A 7,663-nucleotide genomic window follows, 5' to 3' on the forward strand; every position below is an offset into this window, starting at 1 on the left:
GCTACCTTCATATTTACGAGTACAAAGTTTTGCTCTCACAAAGGCAGCACTGATTTCAGTTTCTCGTCTTGTGTGTGCTGCTGTATTGCCTGGAGCATTTAAAATGGACGTGAATTGCAAGTAAAAATAATATCTAAAAAAGACTGAAAGTGTGAAGGAGCAGGGCTGCAAAATTGCAGCTTCTGAATACTGATATACTGGTTTAGGAAGTGCCCGACCGCGGCGGCTGCGTTTTTATGGAGGGAAAAACGTTAAGGCGCCCGTGTACTGTGCGATGTCAGTGCACGTTAAAGATCCCCAGGGGGTTGAAATTATTCCGGAGCCCTCCACTACGGCACCTCCTTCTTCCCTTCTTCTTTCCCTCCCTCCCTTGTCCCTTCCCTTACGGCGCGGGGTTCAGGTGTCCAACGATATATGAGACAGATACTGCGCCATTTCCTTTCCCCCAAAACCAATTATTATTTTTATTTATTAAGTGGAAGCAGATCTTTAGAATGTAAGCACTAACGTAAAATCCCGCGTTATGAAATGGAAATGACATAAGTTAGTTTTCCATAAACCATATTATAGAAACAGCAGGCCCACGGGTAGCTCTTGCCTAGGTGGGTTCTGGAAGCACGTGTTTTGATTGTTTCGCTTTCTTTGTAACTCTATTTCTCTTCAGCCAACATTCTATACCAGGTGTCGCAAACACCCGGCAGGCAGAGTACCGTCCAGCGGCCAGCTGACACTAACACTTGCATCCTTTGCTCCGAAAAGCGCCAATCTTCCCTCTTTTCTTACTTTCTGGTCATCAGTTGCTGGAAACAGCAATTGTCGACGTCCCGTTGATTCTTGCCAACGTTAGAAGCTTTTAAAGTAAGCGCAGAAAAAAGAGAAATTTTCTTCACGACAGAGCCTCTCCGCCGGAGATTCTGACTTATTCCGGTTTTTTCTTTCTTGAATTTACTTTTGCCCTCTTTCGGTCCCTTTTCTGCCTCTCCTTCTTTCTCCTCTACCATTTCTGGGCAGTGGCCTGCGGGAGATACAAGTTCATCAAGGCAGCCCACGTGGCGATACGAGTTAGAGACCCTCGCTCTGTACACTAGAAATATGGGTCCATGCTCTACGGCTGAACCCGTAAAGTATGAGCGCCTGCCTTGACGAAGGCCTTCATCTCGCCAGTTGCCCAAAGTTTTGGTGTCCAGCTTCACAGTTAGTTTTCTGTGCTCCATAAATAGTAGCTACAAACACTGATCATTTAGGAAGCACATTACTTTCTTCTGTCTTGCCTTGCAGTGTGTGGATTAGTGCTGCCGTTTGCTACAAACAAGCCCACTGTCTCGTGCTCAACCTGGACTGCCAATAACACTGCCAACCGAGGCTGCGGACCTCCGCATCTGCGAGGCGGATGCAACGGACCTCCCCGGGTCACGGCTTCAACCGGCTCAGAAGGTAGTGACGCTAATACGCCACACGCCTCCCGCGAAGCCTTGCCTCGACCGCTGTCTTAAGCGAAGACGCTATCTCCGCGCGCGCACGCACCCCCCCCCCCCCCCCACACACACACGCACACACACACACACTAGCGCGCCAGTTTTTAGTTTTTTTTATATTTGCTCAATTAAGACAGCAGAAACGCGCAGACAATGAAAAAGGCTACTGGAAAAGGCGTTGGAACTTTTCGATTTCTTTAAAGCAACAGCTTTATTAGGCTTTGTGGCAAGGTCCTCAAAATCGTGTCCGCAGCAGTTGTGGGGAACTCAGAAGAGGTAGCGCCACACGAGTGGTTCTAATCGAAGGAGGATGATGTGAGGATGCTGCGCATACAAACATTTTCGACATCAGATGAATAGTTAATTAATTACAGCCAACAATGTCCAAAAAATTGGCTGGGCCAGAGAAAAAGGGGCCCCAAATTTGAAAATGGCCGAAGTGTGGGCGGAGCCAGAGCGTGGCGCCAAATTTGATCACCAGAAATGAATACTGAGGTGAAACGAGGGGAAGATGGTCAGTTATTCGAAATCCAATCAATTAATGGTTAATGAAAGTGTGAAGTGTGCATTAAGATGAGTTAATTGTGAATTAATGGTGTTAATGGTGAATTAGGGTTTATTAAGGGGTGAATTAAGGGGAATTAATGGGAATTATTGGTGGAACGGTGCAGCGCGCAGCGATGTCACGCCTCACGTGAAATGAGTATACGGCCCGATCCGCTTCGACGCGACACTCCTACGCCATTCTGACCAATACATTGCTGTGCCCGGCAGCACTAAAACATTTTGACCCCTCCTTTAACGGCACCTGCCCGCACTGTGGAGTGGTGTCTTCTGACACCTATCACATGGTGTGGGCCTGCCCCTCCAACCCGGCTGTTGCCCCCCTCCCCCAACCGAACCCGGGAGGACTGGGAGGCGTCTCTGCTCGGCTGCCACGACTTACAGGCCCAACAAGCCTTAGTCGAGCACGCTCTGGCGGCGGCCACCGCCACTTGGGCCCCAAACTAGGGACCTCCACCTAGTGCTTATAAGGATAGGCCGCTTACGGCTGATCCAAACATATCTCCTGTTCCTTCCTAATAAATGTTTTCACCACCACCTACGCCCATTAGCGTTTTGCTGAAGTGGCGTAACGATCACTTGAGACACACGGAGCGACGGCGCGCAAAAAAAAAATAAAGATGGCCTGGCTTAGCTTATGGTTAAGCCCAGGATGCGAAGCATACGTCGTTTGGCAAGCCGTACTTCTCGTTCTTCTTCCGTTTCCGTGGCTCTTTGTAACTTGCGCTTTGCGGTCTGGCGAGCCGCCCTCTCCTGGCCGACATCTCGCTGCTCAACTGACTCAACGAGTGCGTCGCCTTTTGTACAATTGCGTGACGTCAGTATCTCCTAGCGGTAGGAGCGGGGAGTTAGGCCGCCGGCGGAGGCTGCGCGTCCGCAAGCGAGCGCACGAGTTGAACCCCCAGCTTTCACAGCTGTTGTGACGTCATATCACGTGGTGCGCCGATGTAGGTCAAGTGGTAGCTACGCGGCCGCGCGCGGCGCAGCAAGGAAGAGCTCGGTTGTGCGGCTAGTATGCTTCGCATAAAAAAACAACTTGATGTGTATACGGCCCCCTTCCGCTTCGGCGCGCCGGGTGTACTATGCCAGTCGCTCTCTCGCCGTTTCCGCGTGCAGATGCTGTGTTCGCGACCTCATGCCGTGATGCTTAATTGGGCGTTGTGTAAGGGCGCGTGGCATCATGTTTAAGTCGTCTCTGCCATCGCATAGTGCAGCTTCAACGTCCAGACCACATGCAAAGAGGGGCGAAGAGAGGCGACGAGTACCGATGGGGCGTCAATGCTTTCGCATTACTGCAATGCGGGTTGCCAACAGTGATCTCGATGGTTTTTTTAAAAAAAATTCGGCAGACTTTTTTCGGTTTTATTTCAGGGCGAAACTTTGGGTTTTTTTGTTCGGCGACTATTATTTTCGACGTACAAAATACTGACCTTTTTCTGTGACTTAATGCAGCAATTCAGTGTGGTCAGAAGTAATTTAAGTCTATCTCGGTATTTTTGTCATCCTGAACAATTTAATTTACCAGTAATTAACGTGCAAATGGTAGGTACTTGGAGCTGTGCTTGTAGAAAACATTGATATCATCATTAAAAGAGTAACTCAAGCTATTGAAATAGCCGGCAGACAAAAAAGGAAATGGAAGTCTACTTCTACAGAACTAGGGTTGACACGTTTTCATTCGGTTGTCATGCTGCGTTGAGAGCAAGGGCGGGGCATCACGAGGTCTGCGTATTGACGGCAGCGATGGAACTGTAGCTCAATTGTCGCTGTAGCTAAAACATGCTTTTTCGTAGATGCCCATTCGCGGTTTTCTCAATGTCCTAGACACCTACATGCATTTGAATAAACTGATTAACTGACTATCTGCTCTAAGCAGGTGGTGATGGTGAGGAAAACAGTACTTAGATACAAGACGGCGAGGAGATAATGTTTCCCGGTATGTAGAGGCGTGTAAGCTAGCGGAGCAATACCTGAAATCGCTCAACTGCGCTGCTTATCCAAAAAATACCATCGTGTCGCATTATGCCTCTGGCTTCCGTACTTATTAATTGTCAAATTTAAGTGAGTGCACTCACATTCTGCAGCCAGCTAGCTATGCCTTGCAAGCCAAAAGTACTGACCTTTTTCGGTTAGAACCGAATTTGTAAAACTGAATTAGGCGTACTTTTATTGTTTTTTTTTGTTTAAACGTAAACTTCCAACCCCTATGTATAACATCGCTGCCAAACAAACGAGTGTAGTTTGATCCCGATTGTGGCAGAACAGAAACCATTATATCAAATCATATTTTATTCTACAGAAAGTGTCTGGCATGGTCACCTAGGCTAAAAGCTGTACGAACAGTTTGACGAAGGCCCAGGAAACCATTACATGGCAGTAACAGACAAAACACAAAAGCAATTTATGAGCAATACAGAAGTAGTTACCAATAATTAAATAGAAATAAATTGTACGCATGCATCAGATCAACAAACCGAAATATTCCACAATAATGAACTCACAGCAAAAAAGAGTACGTCAATAAGACAGAAGTTATCTTTAACGACATATGAAGCAATACGGATTACATTTGCACAAGTATGTTCGCATTTGTTTGGACTAAATTCAGCAGCATCTTTATATTTGTTTCGAAAAAATGGCAGATTGTGAGCAAAGATTGGAGCTTTGTAATCAGTTCTAAACTTGGGTAAAGACAAATGTCAGTACACTGGGTACGATATACAAGGGAAGCAAGTAGTGTCAAGAAATTACTCCTACCTGTTAATACCTATTATTTGCAACTAATACCTGTGTACTCATCCTGTTATTTGCAACAAATGAAATTCATAGATATTATCTACAGGGATCATATTGAATTAAGCTATTGTAGGGATTAATACTGTATGTTGGTTCATTGGTTAAGATAAGGGCGAAATAAGTTTTCTCTGCAAACGGGAAGCTTGTTTATATTTCGTTTAGTTGATGTTGCCGATGCAGTGTACAGTAGTTAATATGAAAAAGAAATAGAGCGTAATATATTTGTAGTTTACGCGTTGTGGGAAGAAATGTGCGGCAGCGTGAAATTACGCCAGTGAACAGCCGATAGTTTTCTAGAGATGTAAACTACATGATCGTCCCATTTAAGATGGCACAAAAATACACACCGAGATCCTTACTGCCGGCGACCATTTCTATATGCTGGTCTTGAAAAGTGAATGAATTCACCGGGGGAACTGCTTCATTCTGAGCAAGTAAAGATAATGGTTGGAATTTCCTAAAAGATCAACTAAAATTTAAATTACCTAAAGATAAAAATAGATATTCAATTATTAGTTTGTGTTTACCTAAATACTTAAAGGTATTTACCTAAAATTAATCAACTGATGCCTTTGATGCTGTTCATTTTTGACAGTGCACCAAACGGCCAGCTGTTGCCTGTCATGCAACAATCGCTCAGCCAGTGTACCAAGGGTGCAACGCCCAGCAGTGGTTCGTGGCTGGAAATCCGGCACACGCGGGCCTTTCCAACGAGTTGAAAACTGCGCTTCGGGAGCGAGCCGGTACCGCTGGCCGGACCTGTCGTGCCTTCGCCACGTGTCCGCAGTCACTACATGGCGACGGCGAGGCTTCGGCACCGGGAAGAACACTTTTACTTTAGTCGGTGACGATCAGCGGATGCATCGTGGATGTCTCCTCCTTCCAGCGTTGGTCGTCTACCTTTGCTTGGTAAATGATGATGATGATGATGATGATGAATTTTTATGGCGCAAGGGCATCTGAGGCCAAAGAGCGCCATGCCACAAGGTATTTTCGATTTCTCAAGGTGGGGTCAAAGACCCATTTCCCAAGCATTTCACCCTAAATAAGCCGAGCACCAGACCAGGGGAAAGCTTGTACCCACTGTATCACCGGTTGGTGCCCGGCGGCACTGGGGATCGAACCCGCACCTCCCACATGCGAGGCGGATGCTCTACCACTCGGCCACCGCTGCGGTCCTCTTGGTAAATGAGGATTGCACTGATTTGTTTGGGCGCAATTTATATGGACATGGTTATTTTCGTCATGTCAACTTTTGTTTCCCTCACTTCTTTCATCTTAGTTTCTTGCTCCAGAAAATAAAAGGCAGTTAACATTAATCTATACAAAAAATGTTATCATTACCGCCTACCCTTCTTCGCTCTGATGAATCGGCCACAGACTATTTCACTCATATTGTGAGCGGTGTTGAGCGTACGTAGCGTTAGCTGGGTCAACTCATTTTAACGCGATAGCGCTAAAAGCCCCGTTGCCCAGAAATTGCGGCGACGGCTTTGTGAGCGAAAAATCAACAGCGCGGCTCTGGCAGGTGGTGCCCAGAGAGCAACTTAGGAGGCAGGTGGGCCACTTACGTACATCACGTGACCTTGCGGCGTCATCACAGCCTGCCCACCGGATTGTGAGCAAACTGCCCAACAGGTGACACTTAAATTAATGATTGGTCGCTCGGGAAGAGCAACCTGTGTCGCACAAGGCCCTCCGCTGGGAGCACCTGCCATCGCAGGGCAGTGGCGCATCGCTATCCGCTGCACCACACCGCCAGGAGGAATCTGTGAATATAAAGTAGAAAATGACCTACATATGTAGCAATTTACCCATTACGCTTTCGGGTCATGCCCTTAAGGCGGAGCTTAAGTGTCTCCTCCAATTTTTTTTCTATCGGTTGCAAACTGCCGCAAAGACCTTTGTTAAAACTTCATTCGCTTTTGCAGCTCTTCGAGGTCGTCATGATCCGAACCAGCAATTTCTGCCCGGCGACCCTCGATTGCACTCACGGGCCCATCCAGAACATCCAGCTGCTGTTGGGATCCTGCAGTTGTTCCCCTTCAGCTCCAGGCTCCCGTTCAATGCCAGGCGCCAAGATCTTCTAGCCATGGCTGCCTACATCGCCATGAAGTCCCGAAGACCGGGGACTTTGTGGTGGGCTGCAGAGAGCGTTGTGGCGGGGTTGCACAGGCTGGTGGCAAGGGGGCTGACGCCAGGTCATGTTCCTTGCCATGCTCGCTGAGGGGCAATGCAATGCGCTGTGTTCGTGAGTACGAAACTAATTTAGATTAACAATATTTGAGATATGGAGGCTTCCCCAAGGAATCCAAAGAATAAAGCAATCCGAATTGTGCTTATTACTTTTGGAGAGTCGATGTCTGAAAGCTGATCCGAAAACTTTTCGCGCAGTATATTCATATCGTATACTGCTTCTAGAATCGAAGTGCCTTATTTTGTGCATGAGTGTCGCTTCGTATTTTCCCGACCATGTTGGGTTCGATACCTCATTTGTAGTCCAGGAAAAAAATAATTTGCAATATTCACTTTAGTTCTTGATACCTTTCCTGTGACTTCAATGCAGCGAGTGACATGGCCGTCAGCAAGAGATTGGGCACGGAATCGTGTGCATCAGTCAAGAGTCGCGTTGGCAGTTGTCCGTTTCGTGCAACTGCGGCTTTCGCACGAAGCTCACATCCAGAAGTGAAATTTGTGCGGGGATACAAATGAGCCGGAGGCGCAGAGTTATACCGCATCTTGTTCTACTACCTACTCGCGAGGTCGCTAGAGCACATAAGCTCATATTTCATCACACTTGTCAGTTCCTTAGTCAGAAGTCTTTGAAT

General features: G+C 47.1%; 1 long non-coding RNA gene across 1 annotated transcript; it reads left to right on the forward strand.

The window, feature by feature from the left end:
* Positions 1–1,345: 1,345 nt before the first annotated feature.
* LOC144100774 (uncharacterized) lies at positions 1,346–7,324 on the forward strand. Its single transcript, XR_013307848.1, has 3 exons — positions 1,346–1,434; positions 5,431–5,744; positions 6,767–7,324. It is a non-coding gene; the product is annotated as an uncharacterized LOC144100774 (long non-coding RNA).
* The last annotated feature ends 339 nt before the right edge of the window (positions 7,325–7,663 follow it).

Source organism: Amblyomma americanum, chromosome 1 (genome assembly GCF_052857255.1).
Source record: "Amblyomma americanum isolate KBUSLIRL-KWMA chromosome 1, ASM5285725v1, whole genome shotgun sequence".
In the NCBI taxonomy this organism is placed as follows: domain Eukaryota; kingdom Metazoa; phylum Arthropoda; class Arachnida; order Ixodida; family Ixodidae; genus Amblyomma; species Amblyomma americanum.